This window comes from Elephas maximus, chromosome 4 (assembly GCF_024166365.1).
Source record: "Elephas maximus indicus isolate mEleMax1 chromosome 4, mEleMax1 primary haplotype, whole genome shotgun sequence".
Classification (NCBI taxonomy): Eukaryota; Metazoa; Chordata; class Mammalia; order Proboscidea; family Elephantidae; genus Elephas; species Elephas maximus.
In genome coordinates, this window is record NC_064822.1 from 87,102,902 (window position 1) to 87,126,473 (window position 23,572).

General features: G+C 38.0%; 1 protein-coding gene across 12 annotated transcripts in view; it reads left to right on the plus strand.

The window, feature by feature from the left end:
• CCDC91 (coiled-coil domain containing 91) overlaps positions 1-23,572 on the plus strand; it is a 457,065-nt gene that overhangs the window by 79,312 nt on the left and 354,181 nt on the right. For 2 of the 12 annotated variants that reach the window (XM_049882721.1, XM_049882732.1), the window contains exon 2: positions 16,891-17,014. The exons of 8 other annotated variants lie outside the window; for them this stretch is intronic. The gene's annotated coding sequence lies outside the window, so the exon portion shown is untranslated. Of the gene's footprint in view, positions 1-16,890; positions 17,015-21,345; positions 21,368-23,572 lie in introns of those variants that run through there. 2 more of the 12 variants (XM_049882723.1, XM_049882734.1) reach the window with 1 other exon arrangement.

Genomic DNA, 23,572 nt, shown 5'->3' on the forward strand with positions numbered 1-23,572 from the left:
CCTCAGGGGTTCTCTATTGTGCTCCCTGTCAGGGCAGTCATCGATTGTGGCTGGGCACCAACTAGTTCTTCTGGTCTCAGGATGATGTAGGTCTCTGGTTCATGTGGCCCTTTCTGTCTCTTGGGCTCTTAGTTGTCGTGTGACCTTGGTGTTCTTCATTCTCCTTTGACCCAGGTGGGTTGAGACCAATTGATGCATCTTAGATGGTCGCTTGTTAGCATTTAAGACCCTGGACGCCACATTTCAAAGTGGGATGCAGAATGTTTTCATAATAGAATTATTTTGCCAATTGACTTAGAAGTCGCCTTAAACCATGGTCCCCAAACCCCCGCCCTTGCTCCGCTGACCTTTGAAGCATTCATTTTATCCTGGAAACTTCTTTGCTTTTGGTCCAGTCCAGTTGAGCTGACCTTCCATGTATTGAGTATTGCCCTTCCCTTCACCTAAAGCAGTTCTTATCTACTAATTGATCAGTAAAAAAAACCCTCTTCCACCCTCCCTCCCTCCCCCCCTCGTAACCACAAAAGTATGTGTTCTTCTCAGTTTATACTGTTTCTCAAGATCTTATAATAGTGGTCTTATACAATATTTGTCCTTTTGCCTCTGACTAATTTCGCTCAGCATAATGCCTTCCAGGTTCCTCCATGTTATGAAATGTTTCACAAATTCGTCACTGTTTTTTATCGATGCGTAGTATTCCATTGTGTGAATATACCACGATTTATTTACCCATTCATCCATTGATGGACACCTTGGTTGCTTCCATCTTTTTGCTATTGTAAACAGAGCTGCAATAAACATGGGTGTGCATATATCTGTTTGTGTGAAGGCTCTTATTTCTCTAGGGTAGATTCCGAGGAGTGGAATTTCTGGGTTGTATGGAAGTTCTATTTCTAACTGTTTAAGATAAGGCCAGATAGGTTTCCAAAGTGGTTGTACGATTTTACATTCCCACCAGGAGTGTATAAGAGTTCCAATCTCTCCACAGCCTCTCCAACATTTATTATTTTGTGTTTTTTGGATTAATGCCGGCCTTGTTGGAGTGAGATGGAATCTCATCGTAGTTTTAATCTGCATTTCTCTAATGGCTAATGATCAAGAGCATTTTCTCATGTATCTGTTAGCTGTCTGAATATCTTCTTTAGTGAAATGTGTGTTCATATTCTTTGCCCACTTCTTGATTGGGTTGTTTGTCTTTTTGTGGTTGAGTTTTGACAGAATCATATAGATTTTAGAGATCAGGCGCTGGTCTGAGATGTCATAGCTGAAAATTCTTTCCCAGTCTGTAGGTGGTCTTTTTACTCTTTTGGTGAAGTCTTTAGATGAGCATAGGTGTTTGATTTTTAGGAGCTCCCAGTTATCTGGTTTCTCTTCGTCATTTTTGTTAATGTTTTGTATTCTGTTTATGCCTTGTATTAGGGCTCCTAGGGTTGTCCCTATTTTTTCTTCCATGATCTTTATCATTTTAGTCTTTATGTTTAGGTCTTTGATCCACTTGGAGTTAGTTTTTGTGCATGGTGTGAGGTATGGGTCCTGTTTCATTTTTTTGCAAATGGATATCCAGTTATGCCAGCACCATTTGTTAAAAAGACTGTCTTTTCCCCAATTAACTGACTCTGAGCCTTTGTCAAATATCAGCTGCTCCTATGTGGATAGATTTATATCTGGGTTCTCAATTCTGTTCCACTGGTCTATGTGCCTGTTGTTGTACTAATACCAGGCTGTTTTGACTACTGTGGCTGTATAATAGGTTCTGAAATCAGGTAGAGTGAGGCCTCCCACGTTCTTCGTCTTTTTCAGTAATGCTTTGCTTATCCGAGGCTTCTTTCCCTTGCATGTGAAGTTGGTGATTTGTTTCTCTATCACCTTAAAAAATGACATTGGAATTTGGATCGGAAGTGCATTGTATGTACAGATGGCTTTTGGTAGAATAGACATTTTTACTATGTTAAGTCTTCCTATCCATGAGCAAGGTATGTTTTTCCACTTAAGTAGGTCCTTTTTAGTTTCTTGCATTAGTACTTTGCAGTTTTCTTTGTATAGGTCTTTTACATCTTTGGTAAGATTTATTCCTAGGTATTTTATCTTTTTGGGGGCTACTGTGAATGGTGTTGATTTCATGATTTCCTCTTCGATGTTCTTTTTTGTTGATGTAGAGGAATCCAAGTGATTTTTGTATGTTTACCTTGTATCCTGATACTCTGCTGAACTCTTGTATTAGTTTCAGTAGTTTTCTGGAGGATTCGTTGGGGTTTTCTGTGTATAAGATCATGTCATCTGCAAATAGAGATAATTTTACTTCCTCTTTGCCAATCCGGATGCCCTTTATTTCTTTGTCTAGCCTAATTGCTCTGGCTAGGACTTCTAGGACAATGTTGAATAAGAGCGGTGATAAAGGGCGTTCTGGTCTGGTTCCCATTCTCAACGGAAATGCTTTCAGATTCTCTCCATTTAGAGTGATGTTGGCTGTTGGCTTTGCATAAATGCCCTTTATTATCTTGAGGAATTTTCATTCAATTCCTATTTTGGTGAGAGTTTTTATCATAAATGGGTGTTGGACTTTGTCAAATGCCTTTTCTGCATCAATTGATAAGATCATGTGGTTTTTGTCTTTTGTTTTATTTATGTGGTGGATTACATTAATGGTTTTTCTAATATTAAACCAGCCTTGCATACCTGGTATAAATCCCACTTGGTCGTGGTGAATTATTTTTTGGATATGTTGTTGAATTCTATTGGCTAGAATTTTGTTGAGGATTTTTGCATCTATGTTCATGAGGGATATAGGTCTGTAATTTTCTTTTTTTGTAATGTCTTTACCTGGTTTTGGTATCAGGGAGATGGTGGCTTCATAGAATGAGTTGGGTAGTATTCCATCATTTTCTATGCTTTGAAGTACCTTTAGTAGTAGTGGTGTTAACTCTTCTCTGAAAGTTTGGTAGAACTGTGCAGTGAAGCCGTCCGGGCCAGGGCTTTTTTTTGTTGGGAGTTTTTTGATTACCGTTTCAATCTCTTTTTTTGTTATGGGTCTATTTAGTTGTTCTACTTCTGAATGTGTTAGTTTAGGTAGGTAGTGTTTTTCCAGGAATTCATCCATTTCTTCTAGGTTTGCAAATTTGTTAGAGTACAATTTTTCGTAATAATCTGATATGATTCTTTTAATTTCAGTTGGGTCTGTTGTGATGTGGCCCTTCTCATTTCTTATTCGGGTTATTTGTTTCCTTTCCTGTATTTCTTTAGTCAGTCTAGCCAATGGTTTATCAATTTTATTAATTTTTTCAAAGAACCAGCTTTTGGCTTTGTTAATTCTTTCAATTGTTTTTCTGTTCTCTAATTAGTTCAGCTCTAATTTTTATTATTTGTTTTCTTCTGGTGCCTGATGGATTCTTTTGTTGCTCAGTTTCTATTTGTTCGAGTTGTAGGGACAGTTCTCTGATTTTGGCTCTTTCTTCTTTATGTATGTGTGCATTTATCGATATAAATTGGCCTCTGAGCACTGCTTTTGCTGTGTCCCAGAGGTTTTGATAGGAAGTATTTTCATTCTCGTTGCATTCTGTGAATTTCCTTATTCCCTCCTTGATGTCTTCTATAACCCAGTCTTTTTTCAGGAGAGTATTGTTCAGTTTCCAAGTATTTGATTTCTTTTCCCTAGTTTTTCTGTTATTGATTTCTAGTTTTATTGCCTTGTGGTCTGAGAAGATGCTTTGTAATATTTTGATGTTTTGGATTCTGCAAAGGTTTGTTTTATGACCTAATATGTGGTCTATTCTAGAGAATGTTCCATGTGCGCTAGAAAAAAAACTATACTTTGCAGCAGTTGGGTGGAGAGGTCTGTATAAGTCAATGAGGTCAAGTTGGTTGATTTTTGTAATTAGGTCTTCTGTGTCTCTATTGAGCTCCTTACTGGATGTCCTGTCCTCCGAAAGTGGTGTGTTGAAGTCTTCTACTATAATTGTGGAGGTGTCTATCTCACTTTTCAATTCTGTTAAAATTTGATTTATGTATCTTGCAGCCCTGTCATTGGGTGCATAAATATTTAATATGGTTATGTCTTCCTGATCAATTGTCCCTTTTATCATTATGTAGTGTCCTTCTTTATGCTTTGTGGTGGATTTAAGTTTAAAGTCTATTTCGTCAGAAATTAGTATTGCTACTCCTCTTCTTTTTTGCTTATTGTTTGCTTGATATATTTTTTTCCATCCTTTGAGTTTTAGTTTGTTTGTGTCTCTAAGTCTAAGGTGTGTCTCTTGTAGGCAGCATATAGACGGATCGTGTTTCTTTATCCAGTCCAAGACTCTGTCTCTTTATTGGTGCATTTAGTCTATTTCCATTCAGCGTAATTATAGAGAAATAAGTGTTTCGTGTTGTCATTTTGATGCCTTTTTATGTGTGTTGTTGACAATTTCATTTTTCCACTTACTTTGTTGTGCTGAGACATTTTTCTTAGTAAATTGTGAGATCCTCATTTTCGTAGTGTTTGACTTTATGTTTGTTGAGTCGTTACGTTTTTCTTGGCTTTTATCTTGAGTTATGGAGTTGTTATACTTCTTTGTGGTTACCTTAATATTTACCTGTATTTTTCTCAGTAAAAACCTAACTTGTATTTTCCTACATCGCCTTGTATCACTCTCCATATGGTAGTTCTGTGCCACCTGTATTTAGTCCCTCTTTTTGATTATTGTGATCTTTTACATATTGACTTCCATGATTCCCTGTTATGAGCATTTTTTTTTTTTTAATTAATCTTAATTTGTTTTTGTGATTTCCCTATTTGAGTTGATATCAGGATGTTCTGTTTTGTGACCTTGTGTTGTGCTGGTATCTGATATTATTGGTTTTTCTGACCAAACAATTTCCTTTAGTATTTCTTGTAGCTTTGGTTTGGTTTTTGCGAATTCTCTAAACTTGTGTTTATCTGTAAATATCTTAATTTCGCCTTCGTATTTCAGAGAGAGTTTTGCTGGATATATGATCCTTGGCTGGCAGTTTTCTCCTTCAGTGCTCTGTATGTGTCATCCCATTGCCTTCTTGCCTGCATGGTTTCTGCTGAGTAGTCTGAACTTATTCTTATTGCTTCTCCCTTGAAGGAGACCTTTGTTTTATCCCTGGCTGCTTTTAAAATTTTCTCTTTATCTTTGGTTTTGGCAAGGTTGATGATAATATGTCTTGGTGTTTTTCTTTTTGGATCAATCTTAAATGGGGTTCGATGAGCATCTTGGATAGATATCCTTTTGTCTTTCATGATGTCAGGCAAGTTTTCTGTCAGCAGGTCTGCAACTATTTTCTCTGTGTTTTCTGTCCCCCCTCCCTGTTCTGGGACTCCAATCACCCACAGGTTATCCTTCTTGATAGAGTCCCACATGATTCTTAGGGTTTCTTCATTTTTTTTAATTCTTTTACCTGATATTTTTTCAGCTATGTTGGTGTTAATTCCGTGGTCCTCCAGATTTCCCAGTCTGCATTCTAATTGCTCGAGTCTGCTCCTCTGACTTCCTATTGCGTTGTCTAATTCTGTAATTTTATTGTTAATCTTTTGGATTTCTGAATGCTGTCTCTCTATGGATTCTTGCAACTTATTAATTTTTCCACTATGTTCTTGAATAATCTTTTTGAGTTCTTCAACTGTTTTATCAGTGTGTTCCTTGGCTTTTTCTGCAATGTGCCTTGTTTCGTTTCTGAGATCATCCCTGATGTCTTGAAGCATTCTGTAAATTAGTTTTTTATATTCTGTTTATGATAATTCCAGGATTGTATCTTCATTTGGGAAAGATTTTGATTCTTTTGTTTGGGGGGTTGTAGAAGCTGTCATGGTCTACTTCTTTATGTGGTTTGATATCGACTGCTGTCTCCGAGCCATAACTAACATAAAAAAAAAAATATATATAGTAGTGGTTTATTCTATAATTGCTCACTGAGTCTTATCTTGTTTTGTTTTCTTTCAATATACGTGGATGGGCTACTAGATTGTGCTGTCTTGTTCGTTGTAGCCCTTGACTTACTTATGATCTATTACCAGCTGGTTTGGGTTATTGCCAGATATATATGCCTGAGTCTATTCACTATTCTTGAGTAGAATCTGATTTTGGGTCATCAAGTGTGTGCTGCACCCTAACACCTATCCACCTTGAGAAGTAGTGGTGATAGTTGAGTGCACCAGATTCTATTAGCAGCTGGGGTTCACGCTCCATGGGGGGGCAGGAAGCTGACAGGCTTCCCCCAAGTGTCAGTGAGGTAGGTGTGTCTCTATTCCTATAGCACCTTGGTGGGAGGGCACTGCAGCTGTACCTTAGACCCCCAATGCAAGTACCTCTACTGATTGGTAGGTGTCACCCTCCTTAGACCCCCTAAGGCAAGAGGCTAGGTGGTCTGGGGGGAGCTTCAGCCCTCAGTTCCCTGTTGTGGGTCAGTTAGGGCTCTGTTGAATAAGCAGAGATATCAGACCTGGGAAACTTGTTTTTCCAGTAAATCCACTAAAAAAAAAATGCAGTCAGATCCCTATCAGAACTGCCTTTGGATTATAACCGCCACCTTGTTCCCTGTAAGGATGAAAGTCCGAGATTTGGATCCTATATGCTTGGCTGTAGCTGGTTCTGTGTTTTTAGTCCAATTAGGGATGGATTTTTGGTCCCTGGGTTTTTTGTGGTTCCTTCTCTCAGGCCGGAAAAATGGGTTAGGAAAAGACCAAAAAAAAAAAAAGAGGAAAAGCGGAGCCGGAGCCGTTCTCCCTCTGGCTCAGGAAATTCCAATGTTAATGAAGCCGCCTGGGAAGGGTGGGGGAGGGTTCAGAGAAACAGGAGAGTCGCACCCTGGAATATAGCCAAAGTTGCTTATCTTGCTTGGAATGACTCTTTTATCTGAGATTCCCAAGGGGCGTGTCTCCTATGTGTGCCTGCTGTGTGGAGATTGCCCCTGAGGGTCTGGCCCGCTGAAGCCGCGGTCAGATCCTCCCCTGCCAGTCCAAAGCCCAGCATCAAGGTTCCCCTGCTGGGACGCTGCACTCCCGGCTCCAAAATCAGTCGCTGCCTCCCGGGGACTTCTCGTCCCACCAGCCGCGTCACCGCGCCGCCTCCACGGACCGGCTCGGCCCCCTCCCGGGGTTAGTTTAGGGGAGCAGGACTGCGCCCGTGTTTGCGCCATGACCAGATGCCCTGTTCAGCTCCCCTGCGCCCGATCTAAAGTCCGGTGCCAAGGTTCCCCTGGTGGAACGCTGCAGTCTTGGCTCCAGAACCAGTCTCTGCCTCCCAGGTACTTCTCCCACCAGCTGCGTTGCCACGCCGCCCGCGAGGACTGGCTGGGCCCCCTCCTGGGGTCAGTTCAAGGGGGTAGGGCTGCGCCCCTTGTTTGCGCCGTCACAAGATTTTGTGTTCAGTTCCTCTGGGCCCAGTCCTAAGTCCGGCGCCAAGGTTACCTGAGTGGGACGCTGGCTCCAGGCTCTGAAAACAGTCGCTGCTTCCCCGTATTTGTTCATTCTCCGTCTCTGTCACTCAGGTCAACTCTTTAAATCTGTGTTTGTTGTTCAGGGTTCGTAGATTGATGTGTATGTGATCTATTCATTTGTTTTTCCGAGTCTTTGTTGCAAGAGGGATCCGAGGTAGCGTCTACCTAGTCCGCCATCTTGGCCCCGCCTCTGTCACTCATTGTTTATAAAAGATTGCGATAAATTGTATTTATCCTTGGAATGGTCACATTTATTCTTCTGTTAGGTCATTGATGTTGGTAGTTAAGTCAGTTTAGTCAGTAGTTCAACAGGCTTTTTCTTTTCTCTCTTTTTCATTTTTTTGTGCCATTCTGTATCTGATAATTCCAGGAATGCACTTTCGTCTAGAAGATCCCTGGATTCTTTGTTTTGAGAACCTGTTGAGGTGATCATGGTCTGTTTCTTTATGTGACTCGATATTGACTGTTGTCTTCGAGCCTTCTATAAGTTATTGTACTAGTTTGTGCTTGCTTACTGTGTCGTAGCTGCTTGCTTTGTTTTGGTATACGCCTATGGGTTGCTTGAGTGATCTAGCTTGATTATTTTCGCCTTTTGAGCTCTGGTGACCTGTCCACAGCTGGCTAGAGCTGTTATCAGGTATATCAGTCTAGGAGTCCATTCAGTTTTCTTGTATGAATTAAGCTCAGGTTTATAGGTAGCTAATCATCAAGGGGTATAGGCTCTGTCCTACAGTCTTAGAGGGCAGGGGTGATTGGCATATATGCAGGTATCTGATTGCAGCAGGGGGTCATGCTCTGAACAAGGCAGGAGGCTCAGAACCGACCCCATAGTGTCTCTGAGAAATATGTGTCCCTGTTCCCTAGAGCTTTCAGGTGGGGGGGTTCTGCAGAGGGATCATGGGCACCCAGAGTTTTTGGTTGTAAGTACTGGGAGGTATCAGTTATCTTTGGACCCCTGTCGCAGGTGGCTGGGTGACCTGAGTGAAGCTACCAGTCCTTAGGTCCCTGATGTTGGTAGGTGAGGACCTTGTTTAATGGGAAAAGGAATTTCAAACGTCAAAGACCTACCTCTGCACTGCACAGCTGAAATGGTTGGAGTTTGCCAACAAGGGTCTATTCTCCCGAAATAGGCCCACACAGGTCCACGCAGAAGGGAAAGGTGCTCAAGGTCCAGGGACGGTTTATGCCTGGATGGGAACTGCTTCTATCCTGAGCTCTCCCGATTAATGGAGCTAGCAGATTTTTTTCCCCCCAATTGCAATTTTTTTCCGTCCCCTACGCCGGTAAGATGGCTCTAGGTGCTCACCAGAGCCTTTCTGTGGTTTAGGGATGCAGCCGCTGAAGGCGGTTTGGTGGTGGGAGGACGCGGTAAAATATACGCAAGCCTTTAGCTTTTGCTGAGAGTGCTGTTCTTCTCAGGTTTCGGAGGTGTGAGTGGGCTTTGTGGCTGGCTGCTTCTTCCTGAGGAAACTGCAGCCAAAAGCTAGTAGCAGCCCGGTGCCACCGCCACCACTGCTGCTCTGGGAATGGTGCCTGAGGGCTCCCCGCGATTCAGGTCGTGTAACTCCCCTCCACTTCTGAATGGTCTCTTCTTCCCCCTGCCCCTCAGTTCGTTGTCTAAGCTTGCCTTTGATGCTCAGGTCTCCCAGCTTGTCACAAATACACTTGTTTCAGTTGTTTTTTCGGGTCTTTGTTGTAAAGAGGGCTGACCGGAAGCGTCTGTGTATTTCGCCATCTTGGCTCCACCTTGTCTCTATTCTTCCTTTTTTAACATATATTTATTTATCTATATATATACACACACACGCCCCCACACATATAAGTGCAGAGAAGAATAAAACACTGTCCTTGCCCAGAAGACGTCATCGTAGTAGCCCAAATGACAACATAACCTTTAGTGTTGTAATAGAGATATAAAAAGTGTGGCTCCCAGTACTTAATTCTGTTATGGGTGCACAATGAAGAGAAGGTGCAGATATTTGGAACACTTGTAGTGGAGAATCTGTAATGATTAATTATTCATATTGTGAATAACTGCAGTTCAAATGAAATACATTTTTTTATTTTTTTATGTGAAAAATTCACATGGATTAAAACGTGTGAATTTTCTACAGATAACCTGTTGCTTACTAAAGGACAGTTTTACAGAAGTTCGAGTTGAGCTGGATTATGAATGATGAGTGGGAGTTTGTCCAAGAGGTACTAGGGCATTATGTTTATAGAAGACATTTTGTGCAAATACTGTGTTGTGAAAGAGCAATGCATGTTTGGAAAGGGAAGGAAAATTCAGTGTAGCTGCAACATAGAGGGAAGGATGGAATGAGGGAATAAGTGAGATACAAGGGGCAGTTTGAAGCTGTTATGAAGGCCTTTTTGTATTGTGCTATAAGGATTTGGCACTTTAGCCATGAGTTGGAATTGACTTGAAGGCAATGAGTTTGGTTTTATTGTTTATTCTGTAGCCCAAAAGATATCAAGAGAGGTTTTGTCTTTTTTTTTCTTTAAATTATTTGGAGTCCTTATTACATTTTTGTAGCATGATACTGACATTTCATAATAGTAAAGCTTAAGATGGTATGTGTCATGGATTGAATTATGTCCCCCCAAAAATGTGTGAATCTATTTGGCTGGCCTATGATTTCCAGTGCTGTGTGATTGTCCTCCATTTTGTGATTGTAATTTTATGTTTAAGAGGGTTAGCGTGGGATTGTAACACCTTTACTCAGGTCACATTCCTGATCCAGCATAAAGGGAGTTTCCCTGGGGTGTAGCCTGCACCACCTTTTCTCTCTCAAGAGATAAAAAGGAAAGGGAAACAAGCAGAGAGTTGGGGACCTCATACCACCAAGAAAGCAGTGCCAGGAGCAGAGTGCATCTTTGGACCTGGGGCCCCTGCATGGAGAAGCTCCTTGTCCAGGGGGAAGATTGACAAGAAGGCTGACAGAGAGAGAAATCCTTCTTCTCGAGTTGGTACCCTAAATTTGGACTTTTAGCCTACTTTACTATGAAGAAAGAAATTTGTCTCTTGTTAAAGCCATCCACTTTTGGTATTTCTGTAATGGCATCACTTGATGGACTAAGACAGTGCATTGCTAAAACATATTAAACTAATGAGATTTGAAACTAAAGCAGGTTTTTGATAAATTTGTAAACCAATTCAGAGAAAAATGCGGTATAAGTCAAAATACATTTTAAAAGAGACATATGTTTAAATGTTATTTTAATAAAGTCATAATTTAACTTTTTTTGATGCATGTGAAATTAAAAAACTCATTTTTCACAGGAAGTTGCAAAGATGGTGTAGAGAGGTCCTGTTTACTTTTCATTCAATGTCCTCAGTGGTTAAAACAGTGCAGTATCAAAACCAGAATATAGACATTTGTACAGTGTGTGTATAGTTCTGTGTCATTTTATCACATAGATTTGTGTAACCATTACTGCAATCAAGGTACAGAACTTTTCCAACACCACAGAGACCTCCCTTGTGCTATCCCTTTGTAGTCGTACCTATTTCCCTTCCCCACTGTCTCTAACCCCTGATAACCACTAATTTGTTCTCTATATTTTTGTCATTTTGAGAATGTTATATAAATGGAATTGTATAGTAAGTGACTTTTGAGATTGACTTTTTTTCACTCAGCATAATGCCCTTGAGATCCATCCAGCTTGGTGCATGTATTGGTAGTTCTTTCCTTTTTGTTGCTGAGTAGTATTTCAATGATGTGAGTGTAGCACAATTTTTTTTTTTAAGTCATTCACTTATTGTAGGACATTTTGGTTGTTCTCAATTTTTGGCTATTACAAATAAAGGTACTATGTGTAATTGTGTACAGATTTTGTGTAGACATGTGTCTTAGTCATCTAGTGCTGCTATAACAGAAGTACCACAAGTGGATGGCTTTAACAAAGAGAAGATTATTCTCTCATAGTACAGTAGGCTGGAAGTCCGAATTCAGGGTGCCGGCTCCGGGGGAAGGCTTTCTCTCTTCGTCGGCTCTGGAGGAAGGCCCTTGGTCTGGGAGCATCTCAGTGCAGGAACCTCGGGTTCAAAGATGTGCTCTGCTCCTGGCGCTGCTTATTTGGTGGTATGAGATCCCCATGTCTCTCTGTTCGCTTCTTTCTTTTATATCTCAAAAGAGATTGGCTTAAGACACTATCTAGTAGATCTCATCAACATAACTGCCACTAATCCCTCTCATTACATCATAAACCAAAACCAGACCAAACCTGCTGCTGTCGAGTCAATTCCGACTCATAGCAACCCGATTATAGTGATAGGATTTACAATATGGGAATCACATCAGATGACAAAATGACAGACAGTTGTACAATACTGGGAATTATGACCTAGCCGCGTTACCAAATATTTTTGTGGGACACAATTCAATCCATGACAACATGTTTTCATTTCTCTTGGACAAGAGGGCAGTTGCTGGGTCTAAGAGTAAATTAGGTTTTAAGTTTTTAAGAAACTGACAAATTATTTTCTAGTCACTTTAACGTTGTACATTCCCACCAGCAATTTGAGAGACCCAGTGTCTCAGCATCCTTGCTAACATTTGATATTGTCACTACTTTTTATTTTAGCTGTCCTAATAGGTATGTATTAGGGTATAGGTATGTAGTGGTATCTCATCATGGTTTTAATTTACATTTCCTTAATGGCTAATGATGTTGAACATAATTTTATGTGCTTATTTGCCATCCTCTTTGTATATCCTCTTTGATGAAATGTCTCTGTATCTTTTGCCTATTTTCTAATTGAATTTTTTTTTTCAATTTTGCTTTTGTGTTTTGAGAATTATTTATATGGATATGAGTCCTTTGTCAGATATGTGGCTTGCAAATATTTTCTCCCAATCTGTAGCTTGTCTTTTTGTATGTGACGTTATATTTCTTTTTTTATATATTTAAGGTAATTTTGGACATACAGAAAGGCTGTAAAAATAGTCCAAATGATTCTTGTATGTGCTTCACCCAGGGTTAAGTGCTTGACTGCTAAGTGAAAGGTCAGCAGTTTGAATCTACCAGCTGCTCTGTGGGAGAAAGATGTGGCGGTCTGCTTCCATAAAGATTATAGCCTTGGAAACCCTATGGGACAGTTCTGCTGTCCTATAGGGTCACTATAAGTTGTAATCAATGTTTTTTTAAAAAACCTTTTACCAGTTTTTTAGCACTCTCTCTCTGCACTGGGGTTGGGTTTCTCTGTATGTATGTGTGTGTATACATATGTTCATATATACACATATATGTACATACACAAACACATATATATTATAGTTTAACTTTTAATAGGGAAGCAGACTGAACAATAAAAGTAAAAAGTCATGGCAGAATAACACATTTTAAACTTATCCTCTTGCTGTAAACAACTTGACAAAATGTATGAAGCACCTGTTTTCAGGCATTGGGTAATAAAAAACTCAGGGCTGTGCTCTTTTAGAGACACATGAAATAAACTTTATATTTACTCAAGCTTTCTGCCCGAGAATACTTTCCATGATACAGGGAAGTGGAGACCAACTAGAGAGTAGTGGTTTTGGTGGATGGAAGAAACAGAGATTGGAGATTGGGGGTCCTTCAGGTAGTTGGAATTAGCAGGCAGGATAGTAGAGAGGAAGGAGTTGCAAGAAGTAGCTTCAGAAATTTGCATAGAGGTCCCCTTAAGTCTGCATGAAGTAATGAAGAATGCCAGTGAATTAGTAGACAGATACCAACTAGATTTTTTCCTCCTTGTTTCTTACTTTTTAAGACATTCGACTTTCAAAATAAAAATAATGTATTTGGAATTTTACATATAGAGAGTAAAATTTTTACAGTAGTAGTACAAAAGATGGGTGGAAGTAAATAGAAGTATATTGTTATACATTTCTTGCTTTATATGTAAAGTATATTGTTATACATTTCTTGCTTTATATGTAAAGTGGTATAATACACAGTAGACTATGATAATTAGGCATGCTCCAGCCTTCAGTATGGATTACGCCTGCGTGTGAAGAAAATGAAAATTCCCACAACTGGACTGATAAAACAACAACATGATAAATGGAGAAAAAACTAGAGTTAACGACATTCTGCTTGTATCAACAATCAATGTTCTTGGAAGTGAGAGTCAAGAAATCACATGACGTATTGCAGTGGACAAATCTGCTACAAAAAAACTCTTTGAAGTTCTAAAATGCAAAGATGTCACTTTGATGACTAAGATAGCCAAACTCAAGCCTTGGTCTTTTTTCTTATGCATATAAAAGCTATACGATGAATAAAGAAGACAGAAGAAGAATGGGTATATCCTAATTGTGGTGAAGAGTGTTGAATGTACTGTGTGAACTGCCAGAAGAACAAACAAATCCTTAGAAGAAATACAAACAGGATACTCCTTAGAAGTGAGGATAGTGAGACTTTGGCCTGCTTACTTAGGACATGTCATCAGGAAAGACCAATTGCCAGAAAATGACTTCACGTTTGGTAAAGAAGAGGGTCAGTGAAAGTGAGGAAAACCGTCAATGAGATTGACATGGTAGCCACAGCAATGGATTTAAACATACCAGCAATCATGGAGATGGCAAAAAAATGGGTAGCATTTCATTCTGCTATACATAAGTTCACGATGAGTTGGAGCCAATTTGACAGCAACTAACAACTCGATGGCACTGGGTTTGGTTTTTTGGTTAACAACAACAGTAGCAGCTTAGTAACTACATAAAAATAAAAAGAGGTATAGTTAAAATATCAAGAAAGATGATATATTGTAAAGAATGTATTAATCCAAAAAAAGACAAAAGAGAAGGACAAACAAAAAACAGGCAGGACAAACAAAATACAAATAGCAAAATGATTGTTTTGAAAATGTCTATTTAAAAATTACATCAAATGTAAATTGAGTAAACATTCCAATTAAAAGGCACAGTGTCAAGATGAATTAAAAAAAAAAAAAAACAAGATCCAACTATATTCTGTTTACAAGAGATGCACTCGTAGGTTAAAAAGGAAAAGGATGGAACCAGGCATACTCTACAAACACCAGTCATAAGAAAGCTGTAGAACTATTAATATCAGACAATTTAAACTTTACGACAAATAGTTGTACCAGAGATTAAAAAAGAACATTTCATAATGAATAATGGATCAATTAAGAGTCCCTGGTGGTGCAAACAGTTAAGTGCTCTACTGCTAACCAGGAAGGGCAATTTGAACTTACCCAGAGACACCTGGAAAGAAAGGCCTGGTGATCTGCTTTCAAAAGGTCATAGCCTTGAAAGCCCTATGGAATGCCATTCTACTTTGCACACATAGGGTCTCCATGAGTGGGAATCTACTTGACTGTAACTGGTAAAGGATCATTTAATCAAGAAAATATAATCATCCTCAATATGTATACCCCTCATAGCAGAGCTGGAAACCCTGGTGGCATAGTGGTTAAGTGCTACGGCTGCTAACCAAAGGGTTGGCAGTTCGAATCCGCCAGGCGCTCCTTGGAAACTCTATGGGACAGTTCTACTTTGTCCTGTAGGGTTGTTATGAGTGGGAATCGACTTGACGGCACAGGGTTTGGTTTTTGGAATAGCAGAGCTTCAGAATACGTGAAGGAAGAAGTGATACTATTTGAGGAAAAATAGGTAAACTCACAATTATAGTTGAGAATTTTAACTGTTCTCTCTCAATATTTGGTAGAAGTAGACAGAAAAATAATAGAGCTATAAAAGGCTTGAATAACACTTTTCAACGAACTTGACCTGAACACATTTGTAAAATGCTATACCTAATATTTTCAGAATACGTATTCTTTTCATGTGCATATGGAACTTTAACCAAGATAGACCATTTACTGGACCATAAAATAAGTTCCATAAATTAGGAAGTATTTCCTCCCCTTTTTTTTCTGTAAAAGTTTGTATAGAATTACACAACTTGGCTCTATTGTCTTTTGATATTCTGGTTTCAGCGAGTTGAAGGGTTTTCTGTCTCTCCCTCTGTGGCAGTTTGCTTTGGCTTTGTATGAAGAATGGCCCTGGTATGCAGACAGCCAATCATTTCTTCTACACCTGTACCATCTGCTAACCAAAAGATCAGCAGTTCGAATCTATCAACCACTCCTTGGAAATGCTGTGGAGATAGTTCTACTCTGTCCTATAGGGTTGCTGTGAGTTGGCATTGACCTGACAGTAATGAGTTTTTGGTTTTTTGTACTGTAAATGGGGCTTTCTGAGGTAATCTGCTATCTCCTAGTCTTTCTCTTGAGTATCTAGTGGAGGTCTTCTTGATGGGCATTTGAATAGTCAACTACAGTTGACTATTATAAACAGTGTTGCTATAAACATTCTTTCAGATTCTCCTGGTGCACACTTGTGAGGGTTTCTCTAGGGCATGTAACTAGCATCGAAATTTCTTGTTAAGGTATACTGGTGTTCAACTTTACTAGACAGTGCCACATTGCTTTTCAAAGTGGTTGTATCACAAATTTACCACTGTCTATTTATAATAGCTGCCATTGTTCCAACATTGTTATTATCTACATTTTGCCAGTTCAGTGGGTATGAATTTTTAATATTTCCCTGAAAATCTTTGAAGTTGAGAATCATTCATTCATTCAACAAGTGTATATTGAGCACCACCTGCATGAGATACGTTAGTAATTAAACTGATAAAAAGCTTCTATTCTTGTGGAGGCTGTATTTATAAACATATTTGAATACAGGTAGTCCCTGACTCACAACATATTTGAGTTATGAACCACGCTTAATGACTGTCATTTTTTTGAACATCCTATCGTTAGTAATATGTACTACATACAATGTTGTGGTGCGTAATTTGCTGATGTTATCATTCTCAGCTGTTTACTTGTAGATGTTCAATGTTATAATTTGTAAAGATACTGATAATAAAAGGCAATAATAATGAAAACTGAAAAAAAAAATGAGATATTCGACTTAAGTCAGAACCAATTTACGGACAGTTGTCAGAACGGAACCCTTGTGCAAGTGGGGGACTCTCTGTACAAAGAAATAGATAAATATAGTATATTAGAAAACAGTGAGTGCTGTGGAAAAGAGAACAGGGAAATGGAAATCAGGAATGATTAGGGGAGGGCTTTATCATTTAAAATTGGGCAATATTTGAACCAAGACTCTGTGGAGTTAGAAAGTTAGCCAGAGAGCTACTGGGGAAAGAGCATTCTAGGTAGAGATAACAGGTCATGTAAAACCTTCAAGCATTAAAAAAAAAACAACCAAACAAAAAACTGGCTTAGCTATATGATTATTATCCAAAATCAGCTTTAAAAAAAAAAAAAATCACATTAGGATTTGATCACTTTATAATGATAAAATGTTAAATTCACAAATAATATATAGCATCAGTTATGTAACCAAAAATTGATAGTGTTTTAGGGAGAAATTGGACTTCTGGCATTACAGTGGAAGATAACAACTCACCTCTCATGATTATTGATAGGTTAAGAAAGAAAGAAAATCAACGAGGAAATAGAAGATTTAAATGATACAATTCATGGACATCATGGAATGCAATATACGTAGAATGAAAAAGAGACAATCGAATATAAACCAGAGATTAAAAGGTAAAGAAACTACGACTAACAGCAATATGTATGCCAACTATTAAAAAAAAAAAAAAAAAAACCTTAAGAGAAATAGACACATTTCTAGAAAAATTCTACTTAAAAAAACTGACTGAGGGAGAAATTAAAAGCCTGAATCGTCCTATAATTGTAAGAAATTGAATCTTCCCACAAACAAAGCATTAAGCCCAGACATTTTGTAAGCAGTTTCTACCAAAATTTTAATAGATTATTCCAGTCTGACTTTTAATGAATAGAACAAGAGGGACGATGCTCCAGCTAGTTCTGAGATCCCAGCGTAATCCTGATATGCAAGCTAAAGGAAGACATTATTAGAAATCCAAATTAGAAATGTATTTTACTGAAATATAGATTGAGAAATCTTAAGGCCTTAGCAGATTGAAACGAACATTGTAAATATAGACAAACATTACCAAGTTGGGTTTATTCCAAGTGTGCAAAGTTAGCTTACTATTAGGTGATCCATAAATGTGAATGTCTACATTAATAGATTAAAAGAGAAAAACCATGTAAATACCAAAAAGGAAAAAAAAAGGTCATTTGATAAGCAGTGTAAATTCATGATAAAAAATACTTAGCAAATTAGGACATAGGGAACTTCTTTATCCTATTCAGGAATATTAGTAAGAAAAACAAAAATAAAGCCAACAGCCTTCATTAGATATATTTCTAAAATGAGAATATTTTAAAGTCATTTCCTTTAAAACCAGGAACGAAACAGGTATCCTCCTTATTACCTGTTACTGCAACACAACAAAGTGTTCCAGACTTAGTGGCGTAAACAACAATTTTATTATGCTTATGGATTCTGAATGCCAGAAACTTGGACAGTGCAGGGGAGAAAGGTTTCTTACTGCTTCACTTTTTTTAGTGCTTCAGCTAGAATGACCTGGATGTAAGAGCTGACTTGATGGCTAGTGGCTGGAATCATCTGGAAGTATCATCACTTATGTATGTGATGATTTGATGCTGGCTGCTGTCTGGGAACTCAGCTAGGCAGTCAGATGAAACTCTTAAATGTGACCTTGCCGTGTGGCCTCTTTGTATGGGCCACCTTGATGTATGTCACATCAAGGCAGCTAGGTCCCAAGAACAAGCAATACAAGAGCACAAGGCACCAGCGCATTGCATTTTTATTATCTAGCTGAAGAAGTCATATAATACCACTTCGGCTATTGTCTATTGGTTGTGTAAAGTCATAACGATTCCCAAGTTGAAAGGGAGAGACAAAGACCCTACCACTAGATGGGAGAAGTATCAGTGTTACATATTCTTCTGTATGTGGAATAGTAGGTATGTTTGAGAGTATCGGAAAATATAATCTGCCACATTACCTATTGTACTTAGCATTGAATTGGAGATTATAACACGTGCATTAAGACAAGAAAATGGAATTAGACGTGTGAGGATTATAAAGGAGGAAATAAAACTGTTGTTATCTGTAGGCAATGTGATCATTTATGTATAAAATAAAAAGAATATACAGGTAATTTGTTAGAAATAAGAGCTTGGAAAAGGTAACTGGATATAATATTAATATACATAAGTAATTTGCATTGTTATGCAACTGTGGCAAACAACTAGAAAATGTAATTTAGAAGAGGACGTTAAAATAGCATCATAGAGTATCAGTATCTAGGAATAAACATAATGGAAGATCTGCAAAACTTCTTTAGGGAAAATTATAAAACTTTATTAATAGGCACAAAAAAAGACTTAGCCATGGTATATCTTGAATATAAGATACACCATGTTAATGAAAACAGTGACTTAATATCATAGAGATGTCATTTCTGCTAAAATAATTTTGTAGCCAGAATTAGACATATTTATGGAATTTTGGTATATGATAAAGATGACATGTTAGATCAGTGAGGAAGGTACTATTCAAAAAATGAAGTTGGAAAAATGATCCATGTTGACCAAAATATAAAAAATACAGTTGAAGAATTTGGATCTCTACCTCTAATATATACAAGAATTAAACTCCAGGTATGTTAAGTGTTTAATGTCAAAAATTAAATCTTAACTTTCTTTTTAGAAAATATAGGTGCACATCTTTTAGACCTGAAAATAGGAAAGGGCTTTAAAAAAAAAACACTAAAAAACTAGTAACTAATTACAAAGGAGTAGGTTGATATAATTAACCTATTAAATTAAGAATTTTTGTTCCTCAAAAGTTGCCTTAAAGATTTGATTGGCAAAAATTTAAAAAATATCTGACAAAACTAAGTGTTGGAAAGGAGGATACATAGGAATGCTATACATTGCTTCCACCTGTAAAATTTTTGCAACCGTTTTGAAAAATAGTTTTACACTGTTCTGTGACATTAAGCATAGATAAACCTTACCATGTGGTGTGTATGTGTTCTCTTTGCTCCATTTGTTGTTTCCAGTTTATATTTGCCCGGAAGAGTCACAAAAAACAAACAAAAAAAAATTTGTCTCTATTGCCTTGTAAGAACCATGACACCAAATAGAATCAAAGGGGAAATTATTATTGTAATCAGGAGGATGTTGATTACCTAGTAGTTTTCCAGATGGGATAGAGATTGAGTTAAATGCTGCATTGACAACATTAAGTGGTAGGACACTTTGGGATGATGAAACAATCTGTATGATTTCTGGAGATTCTGTTCTTTAAAGTCAGTTACCTAAATGTCTTTTTCTCTGTTAGCCTTTTTGTTTTGAGTAACGTTGGTGTCTAGAGATACACTTATACACTTATACATTTGTAATACGAGAAGATGTTATAAAGGAGACTAACATTTTGAACTCATGGCAACCCCACGTGTTACAGAGTAGAACTGCTCCATAGGGTTTTCTTGGCTGTAATCTTAGTGGAAGAAAATTGCCAGGCTTCGTTTCCGCAGTACCGATCGGTGGGTTAGAACCACCAACCTTTAGATTACCAATTGAGCTCAAACTATTTGCACTACCCAGGGACCCACGTGGGCTTACCATGAGTTGGAATCAACTTGACAGCAGTTAACAACAACAACAACAACTTACAACAACATCATTATGAAAACTTCTAATTTATTTACTGGCTATTGGCTAATTTAAATCATTTAAGCCCCCTCTTATAGTTTTGTAAAGAAAAACTTTTCCTTGAGTTTTTTTTTCCAAAATATTTTGATGGAAATAAGTTTTCCCTCAGAATTTTAAGTGCATTGCTCCATTGTTTTTCACATTCCAGTATTGCTGTTGTGAAGCCTGTGTGCCATTTAGTTCTGGATTCTTTGAATGAAGCCTGTTTTACATCTCTGGAAGCTTCAGGATGGAATTGACTAGACCACTCTGGATTTTTTGAATTTTAGAAGCTTGTAGGGTTTTCTCTTTGTCTGTACTATGCCTTAGGGTTTTTTTTTTTACCCCCTCCTCTCTGTTTTCTTGAATACTTGATGAACCCATTTTATATGGAAATCATATTCTTTAGTTTTACAAAATTTTCTTGACTTACTTTGTTCATGATTTTTTCTCTTTTGTTTTCCTTGTCCTGTCTTTCTAAAACTCTTAATAATTACATGTTGCATATCCTGAACTGGATTTTGTAATTTTCTTATCTTTTTACTGATTTTCCATCTTTTTCTTTTATATTGTACTTCTTAAAGTAGATTCTCTTAGCTGTACTTTTCAGCCTGTAGTTTTTTATTTCTGCAATCATAAGTTATTTTTCTAAGACATTAAACCAAAAAGAAAACAAAAACAAAAATCTTTTGCTGTTGAGTTGATTCCGACTCATTGGGTCCTATAGGACAGAATAGAACTGCCCCATTGGGTTTCCAAGGAGCAGCTGGTAGATTCAAACTGAGAACCTTTTGGCTAGCAGTTGTTTCCTCCAAGACATTAGTCTTGTTAAAAAAAAATTCAGACATTAGTCCTGTTAAAAAAATTCTATTTTTATTTCATGGATGCAGTATCTTTGTTAACTCTCTGAAAATACAGTTTTTTTTTTTTTTGATTTTTTCCTGTGTAGTCTGTTTTTTCCATCTTTTCTTTTTGATTTGTTTAGTCTTTGTTTTTCATTCTAGGTACTTTATGTGTTTGGTTTTCCTTGGCAGTCTGCTTATATGTAAGAGTGAGGAAACACTTGTGTAAATGTTTACTCATGTGTAAAATTAAAATTAGGAAACTCACGTAATGCTTAGAATGTGTCAGACATTGTTCTAAGAACTTCATCTTTTTTAATTTAATCCTCATAATAACTGTAGGAGTTAGTTACTATTTTTTTCTCCATTTGACAGATGAGAAAACTGAGGAATGGAATATTTAATTTGCCCAGTGTAATATAGCCAGTGAGTGACAGAACTTCAATTTGATTCAGGCAGCGTGAGTCCATAGTCTCTTCTTTTAACCTTTATGCTTGTTATTTGTTGGTTGCCATCGAGCTAATTTATAACTTGTAGTGACCCCATGTGACAGAATAGAACTGCCCTGCCCATAGGGTTTTCTAGGCTGTCTTAGTCTTAATCTTTGTGGGAGCAGATCGCCAGGTCTTTTTCCCTGGTAACTTCTGGGTGGGTTTGAACTGTCAGCCTTTTGGTTGGCGGTCAAGTGCTTAACAGTTGCGCCACAAGTGCTCCTTGAACCTTTATACTATCCTGCCTTTTACTGGAATCAGGAACTTATGCAAATTATGTGCATGTGAGTAGAGCTTTTCAAGCAGTGTTTACCTGAGTGAGAGTTTTCTTTGTGGAACCTCTCATGAGGCCCTTTTTCTTAGTTTGATTAGATTCACCTGGGAAGAATCTTTTTTAAAAAAAATTTTTATTGTGCTTTAAGTGGAAGTTTACAAATCAAGTTGGACCCTCGTACAAAAATTTATGAACACCTTGCTATATACTTCTAATTGCTCTCCCCCTAATGAGACAGCATATTCCTTCCCTCCACTCTCTCTTTTCATATCCATTTGGCCAGCTTCTGACCCCCTCTACCCTCTTATCTCCCATTCTGGAAGAATCTTTTAATCTCCTGACTGGAGGTATTAAGCCTGGCTGCTGGCATTTTGGATGCCGAGGGGTTAGAAGAGGACTGGGGGGTATGAGCCTCAAAGTTTAATATAATTTTGACTTAATCCACCCATGTTGATCTCTTCCACTCCAGAAACCCTCTGTATTATCTAGGGAATAAACCTCTAGTGTACTAAATTGCCCAGTTGTGTAGATTCTGGGAGGGGATTTTGCGATGTACCTGACAGTCTTGTTTTGAGTTTCACCTCACCCAATTTTTAGTGCCCCCCATTCCTGAGCCTTTTGTAAATTCAGTGGTATAAATACTGTGATTCTCGTTTTCCCAACTGGTATTTTAGGATTCATTTTCTTTGTATTTACTGTCAGTTTTCACTTATCCTTTTGTTTTCAAATTTCTTACAGTTTTCTCCTTTCATATTTGATCCTGTGTTTACGCAGAAGCAAACAATCAAAAAGAAATACTTGCTGTCTTTTAGCTGGATTTGGGAAAAGACTTGAATAAAATACATGTTCTGAATGTGCAGTTTAAATTTTCTATTATATCAGTTGCCATCGAATTGATTCCGACTCATGGTAACTCCATGTGTGTCAGAGTAGAACTGTGCTCCGTAGGGTTTTCAGTGGCTGATTTTTTCAGAAGTAAATCACCAGGCCTTTTTTCGGAGGTGCCTCTGGGTGGATTTGAACCTCCAGCCTTTTGGTTAGCAGCCCAGTGTGTTAGCTGGTTGCACCACTGAGGTACTCTTAAACTTTTTGTTGGTACTCTTAAACTTTTTGTTGTTGTTTGTTAGGTGCCATCGAATCAGTTTTGGCTTATGGTGACACTGTGTAAAACAGAACAAAACATTGCCCAGACCTGCGCCATTCTCGTAATCATTGTTACATTTGATCCCATTTTGCAGCCACTGGGTCGATCCATCTTGTTGAGGGTCTTCGTCTTTTTCACTCACCCTCTACTTTACCAAGCTTGATGCCCTTCTCCAGGGTTTGGTCCCACGTGATAACATGTCCAGAGTATATGAGACAAAGTCTCGCCACCCTTGCTTCTAATGGGCATTCTGGCTGTACTTCTTCCAAGCAGATTTGTTTATTCTTCTGGCAGCCCAGGTATATATTCAATATTCTTCACCAACATCATAGTTCAAAAGCATCAATTCTTCTTCGGTCTTCCTTATTCATAGTCCAGCTTTCACATTCATATGAGGTGATGGAAAATACCATGCTTGGGTCAAGTGTACCTTAATCGCCAAGGTGACATCTTTGCTTTTTAACACTTCAAAGAGGTCTTCTGCAGCAGATTTGTCCAGCACATACATCATTTGATTTCCTGACTGCTGCTTCCATGGGTGTTGATTATAGATCCAAGTAAAATGAAATCCTTGACAACGTCAATATTTTCTGTTTATCACGATGTTGCTTATTGGTTCAGATGTGAGAATTTTTTTTATATTGAGGTTTAATCTGTAGTGAAGGTTATAGTGTTTGATCTTCATCAGTAAGTGCTTCAAGTCCTCTTCACTTTCATCAAGAAAGGTTGTGTCATCTGCATATCACATGTTATTAA